This window comes from Ovis canadensis, chromosome X (assembly GCF_042477335.2).
Source record: "Ovis canadensis isolate MfBH-ARS-UI-01 breed Bighorn chromosome X, ARS-UI_OviCan_v2, whole genome shotgun sequence".
In the NCBI taxonomy this organism is placed as follows: Eukaryota; Metazoa; Chordata; class Mammalia; order Artiodactyla; family Bovidae; genus Ovis; species Ovis canadensis.
The window spans coordinates 133,408,846-133,434,096 of record NC_091727.1 but is presented as its reverse complement, the minus strand read 5'-3'; the positions used below and the strand labels follow the sequence as shown (position 1 = coordinate 133,434,096).

Sequence of the window (25,251 nt, the reverse complement as noted above, 5' to 3'; positions counted from 1 at the left end):
CAAATTCTTACTTCTCTGATGTCAATTCACGCTATGCCTGCTTCCATTGCCACAGATTACAATGTTCAAGCTACATCAGATTTAAGTCTCTCAAATATTTCCAACTTTTCTCTCTCTGTGGGACCTTCACATATGCAATTCCCTTTGCATGAAACACATGCCCCTCAATTTTCACATGGTGCTTCCTTTTCACCCAATAAGTCTCAGTTCCTAAACTTTCTGAAACCATGCAGCTCTACACATCCACAATCTCACTCATAGATTCTCTCATAGAACGCTTCTTTCCATTCATAACAATCACAATAAGCAACTTTACATTCACATAAAATAGTAGGTTAACCTCTGTCTCCTCTGTTAGTTAATAATCACCATGAAAAAAAAAACCTTATCTGTCTTATACTCACAGTGTTTAAGAATAGTGCATGAACTTCATTAGCATTCAATAGCTCTTCACTGAATGAGTTAAATCTAATGGAGCCTGACTTAAATTACCTATTTGTAATGAGTACTAATCAAATCTACACAAATTAGAATTCATTGCAAAGGTCATCTTTTTGGCCATGAAAGAGTACCTTCAGATGAGGAAGGAGGATGGTGAGAGGTTACTTTATGGCTCTAGACAGAACAAAACCCAAACCATCCCACATGACTAGACCAGCACTGGAAGGACCTAGGGATCACAACAAGAGTGAATGCTGAATCTTTATTTCCTAGGTCATAGTAATACGACATCTATTTATTCATCACATTTTTGATCATTTATTGTGTGAATCGCCTATTGTCCACACTGACTACACATGACAATTACGCTGCCTTGTACTAGGTGCTGGAGGAAGATGCAGGTTGCACCATGTTTAGACTGAAAGAAATTTCAGTGATATACTGTAATACACAAACCCCACTCCTACACAACAATCATATAGAAATTCACTTTATAATTATCTGTAAGCTACTTACAGGAAAACAATAGAGGTGTGTCACTTGTTTCGGTCCATTTTTCAAGCTACCATTTTCCTCTGCCATTCTGGGACTAAGATAAGAAAGGAACATAACCCGGAAACTGCACTTGCTTACTCTACCAATTCTGTCATGTACATATACCCTTAGGCTAAATTGGCCAGATTTTGCTCTCCTCAGTGCTATGTTATAATGAAAGACTTTCATTCATTTTTTTCTGATCTGTGAACTGATATTGCTCCATAAATACAAACTCAATAAACACATCAAGATATCTGAAATTTCCCAGTGATGAGGAAATATTTCTGTCAAGGGAGACAGTTAAAATGAGTAAGCCCTTATGCCCCTAGACAGGGAGGAAAAAACAATAATTGAAATAAGGCCCAATTTTGAAAGGGGCTTCATATATATCCAAGTATTTCCTCTCGTGGGCTTGGTAAGCTGCACTTGTAGATTCAGCACTGAGGCCACAACCTATTTTTAGATATGACTTCCTTTTTAAGATCTGCACAAGACCTGTCAATGTGCTTGTCTAATAGTATATCTTTCCAGAAGTCTCCAATGATATGAAACTGAAATGGCCAGACTTCTAAATGATCAGATTTTTCTTCTCTCATCTAGATGTTCACTGTCATATAAATATCAGTGTAAGCAGCTGTGATGTTATGGATTGAACTGTGTCTCCTCAAAGCTGTGTATTTAAACCTTGGTACTTGTGAATGTTACCTTACTGGGAAATAGCGACTTTGCTGAGTTGAGATAAGGTTATACTGGAATTTGGTCAGACCTATAAGCCAATCACCAGTACCCTTATAAAAAGAGGGAAAATTAGACAGAAAGAGACACATACAGGGGAAGAATAGCATGTGGTAACAGAGATTGGAGTTACACATCCACAATGCAAGGAACACCCAGCCTTACTGGCAGTTGCAGAAGCTAGAGAGAGATGAACCAGGTCTCTCTCACGGCCTCAAAGGGAAGCAATACTGCTGACACCTTGATTTCAGATTTCTAGCCTCCAAAACTCTGAGACAACACATTTCTGCTGTTTTAAGACATGCCATTTGGGGTGCTTTGTTACAGCAGACCCAGGAAATTAGTGCATGGCTAAAGGTGGGTATGTCAGAGTGAAATGTATAGCTGGCCTACATAGGATCTGCCACTATATTCTTGTGGTAAATAGAGAGATACTGTTAATTTTTTTTTAGGCTCAGTCAAAATCATTAAGTACTTTTCTCTATCCAATACGGAAGATGATTTCCTTCTTTTTTCTCTTATTTAGTAAACTGGAAATTCTGATCTACCAAGTCTGAAGAAAGTTAATACACTTCAAACATTACATAACATAGTTGCCTTTAACAGACTGAAGTAATCCAATTAATTCATTAGGAACTATTTCAAAGGCTCAGTATTTGAAAACACCATAACATTCCCTATGGAGAAGTACAAATAGACGAAGCAATTAAAGTGACAGCATTAAAAAAGTTCTGATCCTTTCATTATGGACTGTTAATCTTGGATTTAAGAGATGGCTCTGACTTATAGGCTGGAAAAGTAAATACTCCAGAATGTTCCTAGAGAGGGAGAAGAATATGGTGGAAAAGGTATGTTTTTCCATATTTCTGCTTTAACTATACTAATCATGATATTTCAAGGCTGCTATTATTTGTGATTTCTGTGCTTCTGTATAATTTGAATTGGTCGCACTGTTTGCAAATTCCAAGAAAATGTGCAGTTCTTGACCACAGAAAGCAGTTAATGAAAACAAAACCATTAGCCACTAAAGCAGAAATCAAAAGTTTAAGGCTGTTCTCACACTATAACCACAAATAGATAAAAGGAGCCTTAAATCAGGTATTTGTTGTCATGCAACGAATTTGTACTTTGAAAATAAAGCAACACTGAATTTGGTCAAAGTGGTTTGTGTGGGTTGATAGAACTTAAATCTTATCAAAAAATTTAAATTGGTAGTTACTCCTGGAAATCTAGACACTATTAAGACTATTTTCTCAAAGGCAAAAAATGAATGCTGTATTTATTACTGACCATGGAACAAATGATTATGGGGCTCTTTCATGTAGCAATTCCTGTGAAAAAGCTTTGGTGATTTAACTGACCACAAGTTTAAAATACTGGCCAACAGTGTGATGTGGCTGCTGAATAAGCTAACACAATCTCAAGCTACATTTATAATAATAATGATACCTTCCACAAGCAGGCTGCTTTACATTGTGAAAAGAGCTTTCATACATATGATCTCATTTTACATAGTGGCCAGATTATGGAAGTCAGTATCCTGTTCTCTACAACAGCTTGGCCACATTTAGCGTATGGTCTCATATTTTAAGAAGTTCACTGACACCCTTCATTAGAGCATATCCAGAGGAGGGTACCCATAATAGTGGAAAGTTCCTATAAGAAATTATTAAAAACTGGAAATATTTACTTTATAGAAGACAAGATCCTGGGTAAATCTGCTACTTTATTCAAATAATTACAGGGTTTAATGGAAGAAAAATAGTTTTAGCCTATCTTATTACAAGAGGGAGATCACAGCTCAAAATAAAGAATTTTCTAGTGACTAGAATTTTATAATAACTGAACAGGCTGCTTTGTGAAGATAGTGGGTATTTCCCTATCATAGAACGCTGTCCTTCCAAAGAATCCTCTTTTAAGGATACTCTCATAGGACAACATGACTGCCGTGGGGACAGTCAATGCTCACCCATATCATGTATTCCTCTGCATTCTACTACTTCCTTTGAAATTAGTTGGCCATGTAGCTGAATGCTGGACAATAAAATGTGGTTAGAAGTAAAATATACTACTTTCTGTTCTGTAACCTGAAAATACTCTTGTGATATCTATCAATCAATCTCCCTCCCTCCCTTCCTATCTCCTTCCCTTCCTTCCTACCTTCTTCCTTCTCTCTCTCCTCTCCCTCTTCTTCCTTCCTTTCCCTTAGATAAACAAAAGGAGATGCAGCAGAAATCTCTGAAAGGTCATTAGGAAATGAAGCCACTATCACAGAATATCATGTGAACAACCAGCTAAACTTTGTATTAGCAAAAAGTAAACTTTTATTATGCTCAGCCACTGTAATTTTTGTGGTTATTATACTTTCTGGAGTTACTTACCCATACTAAAAAAAAACCACTAAGATTCCTTCTAAGTTTAAGATTTTATGTTTCTCGATAGCATAAAATACAATTACAAGGTTGTCTTCTAAAGTAAATTTAGTTTTGGAAAGTATGCAAAAGTTAACAGGAAAGCTACTGTGAGGGATAGTGCCAGTTATCTGGAATTTGGTTATCTCAAATATTCATTCACTTTCATTCATTCACTCACATATATGTGACATTCACTGACCATCAGGCACTGTGCTAATTTCTGGGGAAAAATGTTGAACAAACATATATAAGTATCATTCACAGTCTAGTAAATAGACATATATACTAGACATATCAACAAATAAAGGTAATTGAGAGCTATATATGCTGGGGCAGAAAATTCATAAGATATAGTAAGGATATTTTTAAAAAGGAGATATACCTTTTTCTTGGAATTATGGATCAGGGATAAGTAAAGGCATCATTAGGAGGTGTTACTGAAATCAATTTTGCTGTATAAAAAATCCTGAGAGGTGGCTGGAGGTGGAGAAGGGTATAGGTTGCTTCACAAGTGAGAATAAGGGAAACAGTTTGGTATACTAAGAATACTACAGCATGCAAAGAGACAGTAGGATGGGAAAAGTAGGTGGCAACCAGTAACCAAGGCAATTAAAAAAAAATGTTTTCTTTCCTAGAGAGGTAATAGAGAGTCATTGAAGCTATCTAATCTGAAAATATAACTACAATTTATTTTTACATTTTACTGCTTACAGAAGTGATGAAAATTGACAGGTAAGCAAGACTGGAGGCAGGGACCTGTTTGGAATTGATTATAATACCTGTCCCAGTGAGACTGATCTGAAGCTGTTTAAGCAATGATACAGAATATTCTAAATAGGGAGAATCCTAAGCACTGTTGGTATGTTATGCAAGATGAGATAAAGGGAAGAGTGCATAATAAGCCTGAGGTTTCTGGTTTGAAAAATCTCAGTTAGGATACTTCTTACCAACAGTCAGTAGGTTTGTTTTTGTTTTGTTTTTTTTTCAGCAACAAACATAACACACAACCTACCTTCTTAACAAAGATTTAAGTGATCGGTACAGTATTGTTAAGTACTTGCCTGTTGTTGTATAGCAGTTCTCTGGAAATGTTTTCATTTTGCATGACTGAAACTCTGTACCCATTGAATAGCAAGTGCTCATTTCTTCCCAGCTCCTGGCAAAAACCAGCCTAATCTCTGCTTCTAAAAGTCTGACTCTTGGTTATCTCATGTCAGTGTAATCATGCGGTATTTGCCTTTCTGTGAGCAACTTAGCATAACGTCCTCAAGTTTCATCTATGCTGTACTATATGACAGGATTCATATGCTTTTATTTTTAAGGTTGAATAGCATTCCACTGTATGTATATAACACATTTTTTATCCATTCATCTGTCAACGGGATTTTAGATTGTTTCCATACCTTGGCTATTGTGAATAATGGTGCGATAAACATGGGGATGCAAATATTTCTTCATGATACCGATTTCAATTCTTTTGGGTAAATAGAAGTGAGATCACTGGATCAAATAGTAGTTCTAGCCTTAATGTTTTGAGGAATATTCAAAAAGCTGCGGTTTCCCATAGCAGCTGCATCATACTGCATTTCTACCTCCTGTACTTAAGGTTCCAACTTCTCCATGTCTTCAACAGTTATTTGCTATTTTCTGGTTTTCTTAATTAGTTATTTGTTTGTTTGCTTATTGATTTTAATGCCCATGCTGACAGCTCTGAGGTGATATCCCATTAGGGGTCTGATTTGGATTTTCATGATGGTTTGTGTTGAACATGTCTTTATAAACTTGCTGACCATTCATATGTTTTCTTTGGAGAAATGGCTAGTCAATTCTTTTGCCAGTTTTTAGAATCAGGTAGTTTGTTTTCTTGTTATTGAACTGTAGTAGTTCCTTACATTTTTGGATGTTAATCCCTTACCAGAAATATGTTTTGCAAATTATCCCTATTCTACAGACTGCCTCTTTACTGATTGTTTCCTCTGATGTGCAGAAACTTTTTGTGTCCCACTTGTCTATTTTTAGTTTTGTTGCCTGTCCTTTGGTGTCATATCTGAGAAATTATTGCCAAGACCAAAGGTATGAAGTTTTTTCCTGTGTTTTCTTCTAGGAGTTTTACAGTTGTAGGTCTTTGTTTAAGCCTCTAGTCCACACTGAGTTGATTTTTGTGTATGCTATTCGGAAAGGAACTATCTGTATTTTTTTCCATGTGGATATCCCTTTTGCTAGAGCTTCCCAGAGGGCTCAATGGTAAAGAATCTGTCTGCCAATGTATGAGACACAGGTTCCATCCCTGGGTCAGGAAGAATCCCTGGAAGAGGAAATGGCAAACCACTCCAGTATTCTTGCCTGGGGAATCCATGAACAGAGGCTACAGTCCATGGTGACAAAGAGGCAGACACAGCTGAGTGACTGAGTACACACCCATCCCTTTTCCTCAGTGCATTTGTTGAAGATATTATCCTTTCCCCATTCAGAGATCTTGAGACCTTTTTGTGAGATCATCTGACCACATACGTATGGGTTTACTTCTGGGTTTTCAAGTCTATTCCAGTGGTCTATATGTATAAACTCATGCCAGTAAAATGCTGTTTTGATTGGTTTCTCTGGTTTTATATATATATTTTAACATTATTGTATTAACTAAGCTTTCTTTTTTTTTAACTTTACAATATTGTATTGGTTTTGCCATACATCAACATACATATATACACAATGGTTTTATATTTTGAAGACAGGAAGTGTGAAGCCCCTAACTTTGCTCTTCTGTTTCAAGAATTTTCTGGCTATTTGTGGTCCATTGTAGTTGCATATGAATGTTAGGATTGTATTTTATTATTTATGTGGAAAATGCTATTTAAAATTTTCACACTAAATCTGTAGATTGTTTTGGGTCATAAGGCTATTTTAACAATATTGTCTTCCTATACATGAACATGATGTGCTTTCCCATTTATTTGTGTCTTAAATTTCTTTCAGCAGTATTTTATAGCCTTCAGCGTGTGAGTCTTTCACCTTAGTTAAGTTTATTCCTAAGTATTTTATTCACTTTAATGCTATCATAAATAGGATATTAAAAATTTCCTTTTAGGATTACTCATTAGTAATATAGTTAGTGTATAAAAATGCAACAGAATTTTTAATATTGATTTATATCCTGCAACTTTGTTGAATTAACTTATTAGATAACAAGGATTTTTCTGGAGTTTTTAAGATTCTCTACATATAAGATAATGCCATCTATAAACAAAGATAATTTTACTTCTTCCTTTCTAATTTGAAATGCCTTTAATTTCTTGTTCTTGCCTAATATCTCTGGCCAGGAGTTCTAGTATTCTAATAACATATTAAATAGAAATTGCAATGTGGGCATCCTTGACTTGTTTGTGATCTTAAAGGGAAAGCTTTCAGTTATTTTTACTGCTGAATGTAATGTTAACTGTAGGCTTTTGAAATATGGCCTTTACTATATTCAGGTGATTTGCTTCTCTTCCTAGTTTGCTCAGTGCTTTTATCATAAATGAGTGTTGAATTTTGCCAAATGATTTTTGCATCTATTGAGATAATCATGTGATATTTAACCTTTGTTCTGTTAATATGATGCATCACATTGATTGATTTCGTATGTTGAACCATTCTCTCATCCCAGGGATAAATTCCACCTGGTCATGGCGCAGGATACTTTTCAGTTCAGTTCAGTTGCTCAGTCATGTCCTACTTTTTGTGACCCCATGGACCATGGCACGCCAGGCCTCACTGTCCATCACCAACTCCCAGAGTTTACTCAAACTCATGTCCATTGAGTCAGTGATGCCATTCAACCATCTCATCCTCTGTCATCCTCTTCTCCTCTCACCTTCAATCCTTCCCCGCATCAGGTTCTTTTCAAATGAGTCAGCTCTTCATATCAGGTGGCCAAAGTATTGGAGTTTCAGCTTCAACATCAGTCCTTCCAGTGAACACTCAGGACTGATCTCCATTAGGATGGACTGGGTGGATCTCCTTGCAGTCCAAGAGACTCTGAAAAGTCTTCTCCAGCACCAGAGTTCAAAAGCATCAATTATTTGGTGCTCAGCTTTCTTTATAGTCCAACTCTCACACACATGACTACTGGAAAAACCATAGCCTTGACTAGACAGACTTTGCTGGCAAAGTAATGTCTCTGCTTTTGAATATGCTATCTAGGTTGGTCATAACTTTCCTGCCAAGGAGTAAGCGTCTTCTAATTTCATTGCTCCTGTCACCATCTGCAGTGATTTTGAAGCCCAAAGAATAAAGTCTGACACTGTTTCCACTGTTTCCCCATCTATTTGCCATGAAGTGAAGGGACTGGATGCCATAATCTTAGTTTTCTCAATGTTCAGCTTTAAGCCAACTTTTTCACTTTCATCAAGAGGCTCTTTAGTTCTTCACTTTCTGCCATAACGGTGGTGTCATCTGCATATCTGAGGTTATTGATATTTCTCCCGGCAATCTTGATTCCAGCATGTGCTTCCTCCAGCCCAGTATCTCTCATGATGTACTCTGCATATAAGTTAAATAAGCAGGGTGACAATATACAGCCTGACGTACTCCTTTTCCTATTCGGAATCAGTCTGTGTCCCATGTCCAGTTCTAACTGTTGCTTCCTGACCTGCATACAGGTTTATCAAGAGGCAGGTCAGGTGGTCTGGTATTCCCATCTCAGAATTTTCCACAGTTGATTGTGATCCACACAGTCAAAGGCTTTGGCATAGTCAATAAAGCAGAAATAGACGTTTTTCTGGAACTCTCTTGCTTTTTCAACGATCCAGCAGATGTTGGCAATTTGATCTCTGGTTCCTCTGCCTTTTCTAAAACAAGCTTGAACATCAGGAAGTTCATGTTTCATGTACTGTTGAAGCCTGGCTTGGAGAATTTTGGCCATTACTTGACTAGTGTGTGAAATGAGTGCAATTGTGCGGTAGTTTGAGCATTCTTTGGCATTGCCTTTCTTTGGGATTGGAATGAAAACTGACCTTTTCCAGTCCTGTGGCCACTGCTGAGTTTTCCAAATTTGCTGACATATTGAGTGCAACATTTTCACAGCATCATCTTTCAGGATTTGAAATAGCTCAACTGAATTCCATCACCTCCACTCACTTTGTTCATAGTGATGCTTCTTAAGGCCCACTCGACTTCACATTCCAGGATGTCTAGCTCTAGGTGAGTGATCACACCATCATGATTATCTGGGTTATGGAGATCTTTTTTGTACAGTTCTTCTCTATATTCTTGCCACCTCTTCTTAGTATCTTTTGCTTCTGTTAGGTCCATACCATTTCTGTCCTTTATTGAGCCCATCATTGCATGAAATGTTCCCTTGGTATCTCTAATTTTCTTGAAGAGATCTCTAGTCTTTTCCATTCTATTGTTTTCCTCTGTTTCTTTTTACTGATCATTGAGGAAGGCTTTCTTATCTCTCCTTGCTGTTCTTTGGAACTCTGCATTCAGATGGGTATATCTTTCCTTTACTCCTTTGTTTTTCACTTCTCTTCTTTTCACAGCTATTTGTAAGGCTTCCTCTGACAGCCATTTTGCTTTTTCACATTTATTTTTCTTGGGGATGGTCTTGATCCCTGTCTCCTGTGCAGTGTCACGAACCTCCATCCATAGTTCATCAGGCACTCTATCAGATCTAGCCCCTTAAATGTATTTCTCACTTCCACTGTATAATCGTAAGGGACTTGTTTTAGGTCATACCTCAATGGTCTAGTGGTTTTCCCTACTTTTTTCAATTTCAGTCTGAATTTGACAATAAAGAGTTCATGATCTGAGCCACAGTGAGTTTCTGGTCCTGTTTGTCCTGCCTATATAGAGATTCTCCATCTTTGGCTTCAAAAAATATAATCAATCTGGTATCAGTGTTGACTATCTGGTGACGTTCATGTGTAGAGTCTTCTCTTGTGTTGTTGGAAGAGGGTGTTTGCTATGATCAGTGCATTCTCTTGGCAAGACTCTATGAGCCTTTGCCCTGCTTCATTCTGTATTCCATGGCCAAATTTGTCTGTTACTCCAGGTGTTTCTTGACTTCCTACTTTTTTCCCCTCTAATCTCTAATCTTATTTTCTTCCTTCTACTAATTTAGGGAGAAATTTGTTATTTTTCTAGTTATCTGACGTGTAGGTTAGGTTTTTTTTTTTTAAACTTTTTCTTTATTATATAGGTGTTTATCACTATAAAATTCCAGTATTGCTTTTGCTACAACTTTAAATTTTGATATCAGTTCAGTTCAGTCGCTCAGTTGTCTCTGACTCTTTGCTACCACTGGCAGCGCGCCAGGCCTCCCTGTCCATCACCAACTCCCAGAGTCCACTCAAACCCATGTCCACTGAGTCGGTGATGCCATCCAACCATCTCATCCTCTGTCATCCCCTTCTCCTCCTGCCCCCATGTTTCCCAGCATCAGGGTTTTTTCCAATGAGTCAGCTCTTCGTATCAGGTGGCCAAAGTATTGGAGTTTTAGCTTCAACATCAGTCCTTCCAATGAACAACCAAGACTGATATAGTATCTTTGGTTGACAGTTTTGTCTTTCTTTTAGTACTTTGAATATACCATTTCATTTTCTTCTGGCTTCAACAGTTTCTACTGAGAAATTCACTTACAGCTTTATGGGTGACTCTTGTACATAATGAGCCACTTTTCTCTTGTAGCTTTAAAAATTCTTTCCTTGTCTTTGATTTTTGACAATTTACTCATAACTTGTCACGGTGTGGACTCTCTGGGTTCACCTTTTTGGAATGTTTTATGGCTTCTTGAATCTGGATATCTACTACCTTTCCCAGATTTGGGGCTTTCTCCCATCAATTCATCAAATAAAATTTCTCCTTTGTCTTTCTTCCCCTTCTGAGACTCACAGTGCACATACTCATCTGCTTTTTGGTATCCCATAAGTCTCAGGCTTTTTTTTAAAACTCATTTTCATTTTTTTTCTTTTGCTCCTTTAACTGGATAATTTCAATAACCTGTTTTGAGATCACTGATTCTTCTGCTCGATCATGTCGACTGTGGAACTTCAGTTTTTGTGTTTTGCAGCTCCAAAATTTCATTAAAATTTTTTTTTCTAATTCTTTGTAGATATTTTCACTTTGTTCATGCATCATTTTCCTGAGCTTGCTGAACATCTTCATAATGGTTATTTTTAACTCTTTGTCAGATAATCCATATACCTCCATATTCTTTAAGATTGGTTTCTGGAGATTGCTTGTTTGTTTGTTCCTTCAATTAGGACATGTTTTTCTATTTCTTTGTGTGCCCTGAGACTCTGTGTTGCTATCCATGCATTTTAAAACATAGCCATCTCTCCCATTCTTTTTTATCTAATTAAATTTTTTAAATTTTGTATTGGAGTATAGCCAATTAACAATATTGTGATAGTTTCAGGTGGACAGCAAAAGGACTCAGCTATACATAGACATGTATCTATTCTCCCCCAAACTCCCCCTTCATCAAGGCTGCCACATATCTCTCACTCTTCACAGAAAATCTTCATATAGGGAAATGCTTTCACTAATAAACCTGTCTAGAGATTCTGAGAACTAACAGTTTTCTGGGAATGCATCTTCTCTAGCTCTGGTCACTAGTTTTTCTGGAGCTTGTAGTATTTTGCTCCCTCTGATATCTGTCTGTAATACACTATCTTGTACTGCCTCAAGCCACTGGGCTCTCTTTAATTTTCTGTGACCCCTAGGCATCCCAGGCATACTGATTCCTCATCAGTACCCTGTGTCAGTGCTTTGCTAAGTCCCACCAATAGCTGGAACACTGGATATATGTTTTACTCTTCTCTTTATCTCCCAAGGGAGAAGCTGTAAGTTGGGTTCTTCTTCCCAACTGCAAGCTATGCCAACTTGGGGAGGAGGCGACATAGTTGAAGCGTGATTTTTTATGTTTTCAATGTAATTGTTCCTGGATTTGAGCTTGCCTGGGGTACTGTGACTTCCTATCTAATTTCTAGAGTTTTCATATAGGCTTTCTGGATCATTTATTGTTAAGTGGGTGTTTCTGAAGAGGGGGAAGGTCTGAAGCTCCCTATTCTATCATCTTACCGACATTACCTCATGCCTTGTATTTTTTGTTTATCTCAGTCACATCAGTTAAATTCTAGTCTCCATAGGGACTATGACTACATTTAGCCATCTGCGTGTCTCCTTACACATAGTAGTTGTTCAATTAATATCTTAATGACTGGAAAAATCTTATCAATAACCCTAGTTCAGAATGAGAGTCCCTTCTTAAAACTTTCATTAATTCAGAATAGGCATTCCTCTTTACCAAATAAACCAAAGCAGGCATCTCTATCTTACTTAATAAAGGCATATATATTATCCAAATCCATATTTCCATAATGGAAATTTATGAATATTTAAAAATTATCCTTATGGTTTAAACTTGTACTGATCCTATTTTCTACTAACACCAATCAATGAAGTAGTTGTAGGAAGAGACATCAGAAAGAAAAATTGAGAAGAAACAAGATATTTTGGTTAGAACTAGAATAGTAAACAGGAGATTTAGAAGAAAAAGGAGGTATTCTTCACACACTAAATATCTACTATTTGCCAAGTACGGTACTGGAAAACAACTTGCTCAATGGTGCGAAAAGGTGTAAAATGATTCTGAAATGAAAGAGGCAATAGAGGAGGCCACATAATTAGACAATTATATGAAGATAATTAAATAACTTAGAGATGAGTCTCAGTAGAATTATGGTATTGAAGTAGGTTCAGTAAGGTGGAAAGTAAATGATATATGGTAAAACAGATGATCTATGTATAAAAGCAATTGGGTATGGACAGGAAAAATACAGATGGGACAGTGTATCTTGAAAAGGAAGCAGGATACAGACAGTGCTTTTTTTTCCAAATATGTATTTTGTTTTGTATGGGAGAAAATTTAGTCATGTATTTTGGGACAGAGTTTAAAAATGCAGTTCAAAGAAAGAATAATTGATAAGTAACAACAGATGTGGGAAGAGGTGGAATCAAGACCCGTGTAGATAATTTAAATTTGGAAAGAATTCATGGCACCTCTTCTTCCTAAAATAGAGGAAAGGGGAAAAGAAAAGATAAAAATTGAGACAGTTTGAAATACAGAGGGGGCTTTGGAGGTTTTTATATTGAATGGCCTTGGTCTGTTTGTTCAGTGACTTTGGATATGACACTGGTTTCCAGATCTGTAGAATTAAATAAAAATGCACTGTTTCCTTCTGCTATGAAAAAAGATTACTGGGATGTAGTTAAATGCTGATGAGAGCAGAGTAAATACAATAAAATAACCCATTTGAAGAAGACAAACTGGAAGATGATTAATATAATTATTATTTGGCATATACAGACATGACGGAAGTCTGTTAATAGAAGCTTTAAAAGAAACAATACCCTAGTGAACTAACAGAATCATGGACTCACCTTTGACAAATGAGAAGTTCTACTCTTACTTAGCTATTTCTACACATTGTATGAAGGCAGGGTCTCCCCCTCATCTTTTGCAAAATTTAACATGTATCCTCCACTAGCATCATCTTGTTTTTGCTCGTGTTCTCCTTAAGAATACTTCACATATCAGAAGAATGGAAAAAGTAAAATATCAGACATCAACACATAGAACCAAAGAGCAAACACAGGCTACCAATCTACAAAGTTTAAGACCTAGTCTGATATACTAAGTGCTCACTCATGAGAACAATTGTTGCCAGCTTATAAGTGGCTCTGCGGATAAAGAATCTGCCAGCAATGTGGGACATCTGGGTTATATCCCTGGGTTGGGAAGATCTCCTGGAGGAGGGCATGACAACCCACTCTAGTATTCTTGCCTGGAGAATCTCATGGACAGAGAAGCCTGGTGGGTTACAGTCCATGGGGTCACAAAGACACGACTGAAGCAACTGAACATGCACATACGTATGCAAGTTAGTGACTAGACTGAAATAAAAAATAGCAAAACATCCAGAAGTGACTAGTAGATCATCACTGCTAAACATCTGTACATGTTTAATAGCAGAGTCAATAGATCGTCTGATAATTGGTCAGGCATTCATTCAGTACCGATCCAGCTGATTCCTCACTATTATGTTGAGTTAAACTGCCTGTGGGCGTCACAAAGAACTTTGATCTCCCCATGTGTCAATGGTTAATAATGACTCACCCTGTTTTCCAAAAATATTAAAGAAATTAAGTAAATAGTACCTGAAAAAAAAACTTTGATTTACTTAGAGAAGTATGCTACATAAACATGAGACATGATTATGAAAATTAATCCTTTCCCTTCTACAATTCTTTTATCTAAAATTATCATAATTCTTTCCTATCCAAAGAACTTAACATTTTTCCATAATTGAGGTAGGGGTTTTTCAGTTTGGCCTTAACCAGAATCCCCTCTCCTTTATGGCAGGTTCTCATTACAATTGTTCACATTCCTTTTGTTTCTTTGCTGGCTCATCATCACACCATTGTCGTCATCTCACCAAGTAAAAAAATCTCATCAAACGGTTTAGCTATTAAGTGGAAAATCATCATTAGAGCAATGGGAGGACTCTCAACACGTTTGCAACTAAGGAAAGCAAACCGTTATAGGCCCTCCATGGACCAAAGCTGCTATTCATGGAAAACAAATGTTTAAAGCATACACAAAATATTAATATAGAGAAGCTCTTGGGTTGATACTGCGTTTGTAAACAAAACCAATCTGTATTTTTGGACATGATGCATACACTATTAATCTAATTTTAAAAATTCAGATACTGTTTCTGTTAGAACTGGTCTCAAGCTAGGTTTGCCTTTCACGTTTTTGATGGTGCTCCTTTTTCACCCATGTGTTCTTAAACTGCTCCTAACCTCCAGGTGTGTCCTCCTTTGCATCTCTCTAAGCCCCAGTTCTTTCCAACCTTCTTTTTGAGGGACCATGCCCAGTGGCCTTCCCAGGTGGTGCCGTAGTAAAGAATCCACCTGCTAATGCAGGAAATGCAGGTTCGAGCCCTGAGTCGGAAGAAGATCCCCTGGAGAAAGAAATGGCTACCCACTCCAGTATTCTTGCCTGAAGAATCCCATGGAGGAAGGAGCCTGGTGGGCTATAGTCCATGAGGTCACAAAGAATAGAGAATGACTGAACACAATACATGCCCAGTGACAATACCTTTCTCTTATGGAAATCCAATGTCAATTCTTCCCGTTCATATGCCACTGTCTTTAACTTTTCAGTATCCATTTGTTGCTTGATTTTTGGATGGTTTCTTAGTCTCACTTTCTCACCTTGATAAGAACCCAAGATTGGCATGCTCTTTTACCTGACCTATTTTCTCACCACCTTGCTGTAAGCTTCCAGCCGTCAGGTTGTTACCTTGACTCTAGACTATCAGCTATGGCATCAGAAGCCTCTGAGATTTTCCTCCAGACCTCTTGCCTGTCCCTTATTTTGTGTTGAGTATGATCTGTGGTTCTCTACTATAACAGTACAGAAGATAATTAGGGAAATGATGGGGAGGAAAGCAGGGAGGTTTTTTATATTTTCCAGTTAACAGCGACACATGTACCTGTTAACAAAACCAGACATTTTTATACTACTCCTGATAGCTCTATGTGATTTCTGGAAAAAACTATTTCTAAGGGCTTGCCAGGTGGTGCAGTGGTGAAGAATCTGCCTGCCAGTGCAGGAAATGCAACTGATGCAGGTTTGATCCCTGGGTTGGGAAGATCCCCTGGAGTAGGAAATGGCAACCCGCTCCAGTATTCTTGCTTTGAAAATTCCATGGACAGAGGAGCCTGGTGGGCTAGAGTCCACGGGGTCTCAAAAAGTTGGACATGACTGAGCACACACACACAAGGGATCAAAAGATATTCCAAAGTTTAAGCCACATCTGGACAAATAAAGTATAGAAAATAATTAAGGGACTTATTTAAATGATGAAACACCATCCTTCCACTTCAATTCTGAAGACACTTAAAAGCGTTTACATGTGAACCACCAACATGATATTTCCCTCAATTTTTTATGTTTACCTATAATATGGAATCCACCGGTATTTATATAAAATAAGCTATTTGAGTTGGAAGTGGTGCCTAAATTATTATTTTCCCCTAGTTCATGTTGGATGTTAAGACATAGTCAAAATATGTAGCTTTATTTTTTCCCTTTTCAGATATTTAAAAAGCATACACTAGCCACTACTCAAAATGCACTAGAAGACGAAATTGCTGAAAAGTATTATAAAGCTGGTGACATTTATGTTAATATAGACAGAACACGTTATTGGAGAATAGTGTCCTTAGTTGATACATATTCCTAAGAAGTGAAGCAGAGAGTTTCCTAATGTATTTTCTAGTCTCTAATCTATCCTTAGTGCCATTGAGTGACACAGATGAATTTCTTGGTATTGGTTCAGATGATGGAGCATACATGCAGCTTTCTGGTCATTTAGGTGTAAATGCCTTTGGAAAGTTTTTATATACTGTCTTGTGTTTCACAGTCTGTTTTCAGGTATGCCTATAGCTTCTGAATTACTTTGCCATTTGAAAATATGCTTTGGCATGTATTACAATGGTCAAAATTTCAAAATAATGCTTTTTAACTCATTTCTATTTTCCCACTGAATTAATTCACACTTGATACTCTTAACTTATTCATATAGGATCACTTGCCTTCTATCCAAAATTCTTTTTTTAATAATGGAACAAAACTAAGTCCCCAGGAGACTGTGTAAACAATAGTACTAACATTAATGGGCATTATGGGTAAATGTTAAGAGTGTCAACTTAGGTCTCACTATTTATAAACTGCTCACTAACATCTCTGAGCCAAATTTTCTCATTTTAAAAATGGGCCATAGACATTTCTCCAAAGACATACAAATGACAAATAAACACATAAAAAGATGCTTAACATAATTAACCATTTTGGAAGTATAAATCAAAACCAAAATGAGATACCACTAAACACTTGCTAGGATAACTATATCAAAGAAGTGGAAAATAACAAGCATTGGTAAGGATGTGGATAAACTGGAATGCTTGTGTATTTCCACTGAGAATGTAAAATAGTGTATTTGCTTTGCAAAAAAATCTGGCAATTCCTTAAAAGGTTAAATATAGAGTGACCAATGACCTGACAGCTCTATTCCTAGGTATAAATGACAATTCAAGAGAAATAATAACATACGTCCACACACACAGAAATTGTACACTACTATTTATAGCAGCATTGTTTATAATAGCCAAATAAAGGAAACAAGAAAAATGTCCTTAAGTTGATGTATGGATAAATAATATTTGTTATACCCATACAATGGAATATTATTTGGCAGTTAAAAAGGGGTGAAGTACTGATATAAACTATAATATGCTTGAACCTTGAGAACAATATGTTAAGAAGCCAATCACAAAAAACCACATGTTGTACAAATTCATTTATATTAAATGTCCAGAATAAGCAAATTTATAGACAAGGAAAAATTATGAGCAGATTGCCTAGAGATGGTGGTGGGAGTGAAGGTAGGGGACTGAGAAGTGACTGCTAGTGGGTTTGGAGTTTCAGGGGGCATATTAAAATGTTCTCAAATGGATTGCGGTGAAGGTTGCACAGCTCTGAATGTGTTAGAATTAATTGAAGTATATGATTTGTCAGTCAGCTGTATGGTATATGAAAAATATCTTAATGATTCTCTTAAAAATGGGACAAATAGTTGCATCTATCTCATAGAGTTATTGGGAGGATTAAATGATATAATGCATATAAAGTATTAATATAGTGTCAGTATATAGTCCTGTGAAAAGTGAAAATGTTAGTCACTCAGTCCTGTCTGACTCTTTGTAGCCACCAGGCTCCTCTGTCCATAGAATTCTCCAGGCAAGAATACTGTAGTGGGTAACCATTCTCTTCTCCAGAGGACATTTCTGACCCAGGGTTTGAACCTGGGTCTCCTGCATTGCAGGCAGATTCTTTACCATCTGAGCCACCAGGGAAGCCTCAGTACATGGTAAGCAATCACTAAATGATAGCTCTATTGCTACTATGGATTACCTGGTAGCTCAGCTGGTAAAGAATTTGCCTGCATTTCAGGAGACCCTAGTTCGATTCCTGGGTTGGGAAGATCTGCTGGAGAAGGGATGGTCTATCCACTCCAGTATTTTGGGGCTTCCCTGGTGGCTCAGCTGGTAAAGAATCTGCCTGCAATGTGGGAGACCTTGGTTTGATCCCTGGGTTGGGAATATCCCCTGGAGAAGGGACCACCTACCCACTCCAGTATTCTGGCCAGGAGTATTCCATACAGTCCATGGGGTTGTAAAGAGTCAGACATGACTAAGCAACTTTCACTTTCTACTGCTACTTAATACTACTGGCAATAAAAACTATTTAAGAGTAGTAGAGTTATTATTAAATAATACTACTAAGTATTATTATAACAATAATATCTATTATTATTAGAACTATTACTAAATAATCTCTGTCTACTTCATATACAGTTATAATACATATAATACAATTGCTATAGTTGTTAGTATATTACTAAAATATCCCTATTAGCCTGATAGCTTTTCTGAGGATATAATTTTGGGCCTTAGATAAAGTTACCATACTCAGTATGCTATAAAAAAGTAACAAACTCTGCAATCAGACAAATCTAATTGAAATCCCATTTTTACTGGTTACTAAATATGTAGCCTCGGAAAAGTTATTTTATCTGTCTGAAACTGAGTTTCTTCACCTGCAAAATGGTTCAACAATACCTACTATTACTTTGGGCTCTTGTGAGGAATAAATAAGACAGTGTATGTACAAATGCATATTGTAGTGTCTATACATAGTAAATTCTCAAATAAGTTTTAATATGCATAAAATCATGATATTGGCATTAATGAAATTGTGATGAAACACCCCAAAGTTTATACTAATATGTCAATGAGGCATAAACTTCAGCAATGCCCCAAAATAGCAATATACAGAATAGAGGTCTGGTCAACAATTATGCTATTCCTAAGGTGTGTGACTCAGAGGTTAAAGCGTCTGCCTCCAATGCGGGAGAGCTGGGTTCGATCCCTGGGTCGGGAAGATCCCCCTGGAGAAGGAAATGGCAATCCACTCCAGTATTCTTGCCTGAAGAATTCCATGGACGGAGGAGCCTGGTAGGCTACAGTCCATGGGGTTGCAAAGAGTCGGACATGACTGAGCAACTTCACCTTCAAGGTGTTTATAATTAACTTGTTATATTAAAGATAAATCTTAAATAAAGTGTTAACATTTTTCTTTTCATTATCAAGTGGCTCAAACAAGTATCATTAAGTTATATAAATTTAAAGTAAGTAAACCAGTGTCAGTCTCAAGCATCAATATGACAGCCAACTCTTATGGAAAAAGCTGGCCCAGAATTTCCAAAGCTGTGAATAATGCACACATCTTACAATCTGGGGAATAGAATGGCTTGCAGTTTGGGATAGCTCAGGCTAAGCTTGTACATGTTATCCTGTAAAAAATAGATCTTTTGGAAACAGCTCACTAACCCTAGAATATCTACAAGGGACAGTGAATGCTGCCATGAACCAACTCCAAATGTGTGTGCCAAGAATGCTAAGTGAACTCATGATACCCTTCTTCCTCTCCAAAGTCTTCACTTATTCAAGATTAAATAAAGGTTTTCAAGGAGTTATTCGAAGTTAAAAAGCACAGGAGTATACAAAAATTAAAGTAATTTAAAGCAATCCCTTGCTACCAGAATTATATACATGCATATAATGTGATTCATGATACATATATATGATTCCAGCTAATGGAATACTCATATATTGCTATTTATATTTATATTAATTGTGGCTTGACATTTTAGCTCAGTTGGTTGGTGACCTGCTTTGGATTATTTGTTCTATGACAACTTGAGAAGTAGTTGACTGATTTTGCTAAACGGAAGAGACTCAGGGAGATCCTAAGTTTCCATCTTCAGTATTTACCATACTGAAGGAACGGTGGGTATTTTATTATTATAATATATTATATCCTGGCAATTTTTGATTATTTTAAAACAATTTAATACTTGGAATGAGGCTACAACATTTTGTCATTATATTGAGTGAATCTCAAAGAGTATGGAATTGCTAATTTATGAGGTCCTGCCACAAAGAAATCACCCTCCCTTTTCCCATCTCTGTTTTGGCCATTATCATGTGCGTATGCATGCTAAGTTGCTTTAGTCCTGTCAGACTCTGCAGTCCTATGGACTGTAGCCCACCAGGCCCCTTTGACCATGGGATTCTCCAGGCAAGAACACTGGAGTGGGTTGTCATGCCCTCCTCCAGAGGATCTTCCCAACCCAGGGATCGAACCCACGTCTCCTGCGGCTCCTGCATTGGCAGGTGGGTTCTTTACCACTAGTGCCACCTGGGAAGCCCAAGCTGTTATCATATTGCATTGTAATTCTACTTACACATCTCTCTTCCCCACTAGACTTAGAAACACCTTAAGGCCAAGGCCCTCATTTTATTCACCTCTATATTCCTAGGATCTAACACAGTATTTGGGATTCATTAAGAACTTGGAAAGACTCTGATGCTGGGAGGGATTGGGGGCAGGAGGAAAAGGGGACAACAGAGGATGAGATGGCTGGATGGCATCACCGAGTCGATGGACATGATTTGAGTGAACTCTGGAAGTTGGTGATGGACAGGGAGGCCTGGCGTGCTGCGATTCATGGGGTCGCAAAGAGTCAGACACGACTGAGCGACTGAACTGAACTGAACTGAACTGAACTGAAGAACTTAAAAAACGTTTTAAGGTAAATTGAGTTAAATAAGAGGAAAAAAAGGGAGATTTGACTGAATAGCTAACTTCCTAATTTAGGGTTCAATTAGTTATTTACTTTTGCCTTGTAGTCCTAAGTATTGCATTAAAACTATCTTTTCCCTTATTCTCTTGTAATATACAGTGGTCTTTTAGGGGACTTAATATAATTTTCAGTAGAAACTGATATGCTGGTGAAATCAATTTCTGACCAAGATTAACACTCCTTATACACACAGAGAAAGTTTGAGCCTGTAGGACAAAGCACAGTCATTAAATATGAATTTAAACAGCCTGTAAAAATAAAATAAATCCTGAATGAGATAGATGAGAAATAGAGAGAATCTTTTGTATTGGATCAGATTCATCTGGTATTCCATTAGCTTGGGATTATTCCACGCCTCTGAGTTTTTCTTATATAATTTAGACCCCCAGGTTTTAACTCTTTAACACAAAAGAGAAAATAAACAGTGTTTATATTTATTTTATGCATAACGCTGACTGGTAATTTAAGTCTTAGGAAACTTCCAGGAAAAATAGCTATCATCATCAATGAGAAGAACAGGGTACATTTCCAAATTCACCTTTAATTGAAATTAAATATCACATTTCAAATCTTTCCATCCACATGTGTTCATGGGTTTTTCAAAATTTCTAGGAGTCTGTTACAGTTTGTAAAGCATGCATTTGGGTTCTTTAAAAAAAAGCTGAATCCAAAAGAAAGTTCTAACTAGCATCAACACATTTCAAGTGGGGCAGATGCCTCTATGACGTTTTAATAATTTGATATTAAAACATAATATGAATTAATATACTGTGATAGTGTTATTTTTTTCTTATAAAACCATTGAAAATATATTCCTTTTCAACTGCCAGAAACCTAATTAGCCCTGGTATAGCAAAGGTTTATTCATCAAATTAAAAGCTAAATTTACCCTTAGAGAGAGAAAACAAATAGAAGATTATAGGACCAATTTGGATTTGTGTGTGTTTTTAATGCATTGCTTTTGTCTTTATAGTTCATACATTGCCACAAGCAGTTTTAGCTGAATAGGCTTGTTTTGTGAAAACAAAAGTTTTAATGTTATTTAAGAACATGTTTATCATCTCAAAAGATATAGTTATTTGGTTAAGATTAATCTTCTTTCAGCATCACAATGTGAACACAATTTAGCAACAACCAAACTGTCATCACTATGTCAGCAAAAAGTATGTAAATTTCTAGAATCTTGTGGATGATTAATTGATTACACTATAGGAGAGAGAAAGTCAAGATGCTTATTTTCCTCTAGAGACACAACAACATATCTGTACTGATGCCAACTCCGTGCAATACAAAGTATTCATTTCAACCCCAAATTTTCATTTACTAGCTTGCCTTTACAAATATGCAGAATTGAAAACTTATTGTATTCCTCAAAAAAGCACAAAGTAAATAATAATTCCAGATCATGTTTTCAAAACAGTCTTGAAATCGATACTTAAATAGCTCCTATAATGTTTCTAATTTGGCATAAAATGCCTGCGTGAGACTCTTGTTCATGGGGAAAACAGAATTCAAGATATTCTGGAGAAAATTAATTAACGTTTGCTCTGTGTATCTATTGTTTGACAAACTACACCTAGCTTAGTCGCTAATGATAAACATTTTTGTTTATGACTTTGAGGGTCATAAATCTAAGAAGAGTGCAGTTCAAAGGTTTATCTCTGAACTTAAAAGTCAGGGCATCTTGGACTGGAGGATTCACTTCCAACATGGGTTTACACTCATTCATTCACATGTCTGCTTCCTTGGTTCTTTTTTGGCCTTTCTTTCATCAAATGGTATCTCATCCTCTAGGGCCTCTACACGTGGCTTGAGTTTCTCACAGCATGGTAATCTGAGACCAGACTAAGAGACCCAAAGTGAAGTTATGAGATTTCTTTTGGCCCAGCCTCCAATATCCTCAAATATCATTCCTTCCATACTCTTATTGGTCAAGTATTTCCCAGACAAACCAGATTCAAGGGGGATGGAATGAGAAACTACATTTAAATGGTAGGGATAGGAGAAAAATCTGGGGCTAACTTTAATCCACTATGATGTTATCTCAAAAATTTTAATATTGGGATTTCGCAAATCTGAACTTGGTAATGTCCTTAGCCATTTAGTTCAGATTGTTATATTTTGGGTAGTTCTCATTTCAGTTCTAGTTTTAAGGATATCTGAAGCTGCATGTGCTTGGTAAATTTTAAAAAATGAAGGAAAATAATTTCTAGAGGTTTTGAGACCTTACTGAATCCTAAAACTTTTCAAGATATACACAAGGATGTCCAATCACCCCAGTTATCTTTCTCTAGCTCAATTTTATGCTTAGGATTTCTAAGCCCTCATCACTCTGTCTACAGAGCCCTCCACACACACACTGAAGAGTTCTCTGACATTTAAAGAGCTCCCAACATCACCTTACTGTTGAAGCATGAATAAATTACAACACAAAATGATTTCCATTTGTGAATAAACAGTACTAAATAAATGTGTGGAAAAGTTAAAATCACTTCAAATTAACCAGTCATGTGCTCCTTGGAATGCCAAAGATCTTGTTCAACTGATTTTGTTTTTCTTTCTCAGAATTACATGGTTGATTTAGCATCTTGGAGAAACAGCCTTTCTGGAATGAAAAATGGGCAGGTTTCCATTTTTCTGTCAATAAAGTTGTTTTCAAATTATGCAACAAAATAAAAACTGAAACCTTCAGCCTTGCATCTAATGTAAATTGGAAGCAAATTACTTTAGTGCTTTTACGGGGTGATATTGGTGAGTTATTTTGACATATATATCTAAGTTGGAATATATATATTTTAGGGATAGTCCTGAATAACACAGACAAGTGTGACACCCAGTGAATCTGAATGAAATTTACTCCCTACAGAAGTTTCCCTCCTTACTTTAGAGCAACATTCCTCAAACTTTTCTGTTGAAGTTTGCTTAATGGCAGAGGAAAATGAAGAAGCATCTCCCTAGAGGCCACAAACACAAAATTTAGTCATGTTTTCTTTGAAATGGTTGTGCGAATTTTGCTTTCTACTCTTTATTTCATGTTTTCATATAAAAATAACTTATCCATTTGAATCTTCAACAAATGATACAAGATCATTTTATGGTTTCATGTAACCCCTGGCAAACCACTGAGTACTCTTGAGGTATTTTATACCAGTATGGATGGAAAGATGTAAATAAAACTTACTGAAACAGTGTGTCAGCACATCTAGATTTGGCTTTAACAAAATGTGAAAGACTCTGCAAAGTAATACACAGATGGTGGGGAGAGAGCCATAGTCTAATACTTTGTCATTATCTACAAAATATTCAGCATTTTCACAGCCTTCTCTCGATAACATGTTTATTATTTTGTTTTTGTTTTAAAATATTTAACTCTGGCACTCATACGTATGGCTAGGCTGAATTAACTATAATGTGCTATGTTTCATTTTTTTAAAATGAACAAGCTCTTAAGAATAGGTGAGAGGAATTTCTCACATATTTTCAAGATATAAACAAGCCTTAAAAAATAAAAATTGGATTGGAAAGATCAAAGTTTGAGTAAAAAAATTCCAAAACGAGTCAAATATTGGGGCCAATTCATCTTCCCTGGCTATATAATTGGTAGGTACCACTGTGGTCATATATTTCAATGTCACATACCCAAAGTACAACTAATAACTTTGCCAGCATATTTACCTAGTTATCATGTTTAGTATTAAAGAAATTATCCGAAGTGAAGAATGGAATAAAACCCAAGATAGATGAAAGCTCACAGATGTTAAATAAAGAATGTAGTTTAATGGACATGGTTTGAAAGAGACACTAGCAGGCCTCTGAGTTTTAAGCTTAAAGTTCTTAGAATATAAGGATTAGTCATAAGAGACTCAAAAAGAGGCTCAACACCTTGCGTCTTTATTTCAATCTGTAAAAAGACAGTATCATCCGTAAATCAACTTGTTTCTTTTTGTTACACTATATTATTTATAAACATGCAGGATCTCAACCTAAAACCAAGTTTTAAAGTTTTAAATAGTCTTGAATTGTGCCACCGGAAATAATATTATCAAATCATTCTAAAGGTTGTACTGAGGGGCTGTTTTACTTTGAAAAAGGGCTTGTTCTCCAGGAGTTAATGCCCTCTGAATAAAAATTTTGTATGGACAAGCATGAAAGTTTTCTGTACCAATCACCAATGCATGACACCCTGGAATCTATCAATGACAGAGTCAAAAAGCTCTGTCCTATAGCACAGTAAATACCCAGTGTAACCAATTAGTATTACCATTCCTTGATGCAATACAAACTCATCCTTAAACTGCTATTGC

General features: G+C 36.6%; 1 protein-coding gene across 1 annotated transcript in view; it reads right to left on the bottom strand.

The window, feature by feature from the left end:
* IL1RAPL2 (interleukin 1 receptor accessory protein like 2) overlaps positions 1–25,251 on the bottom strand; it is a 1,194,055-nt gene that overhangs the window by 278,930 nt on the left and 889,874 nt on the right. The gene's annotated exons all lie outside the window — the stretch shown is intronic.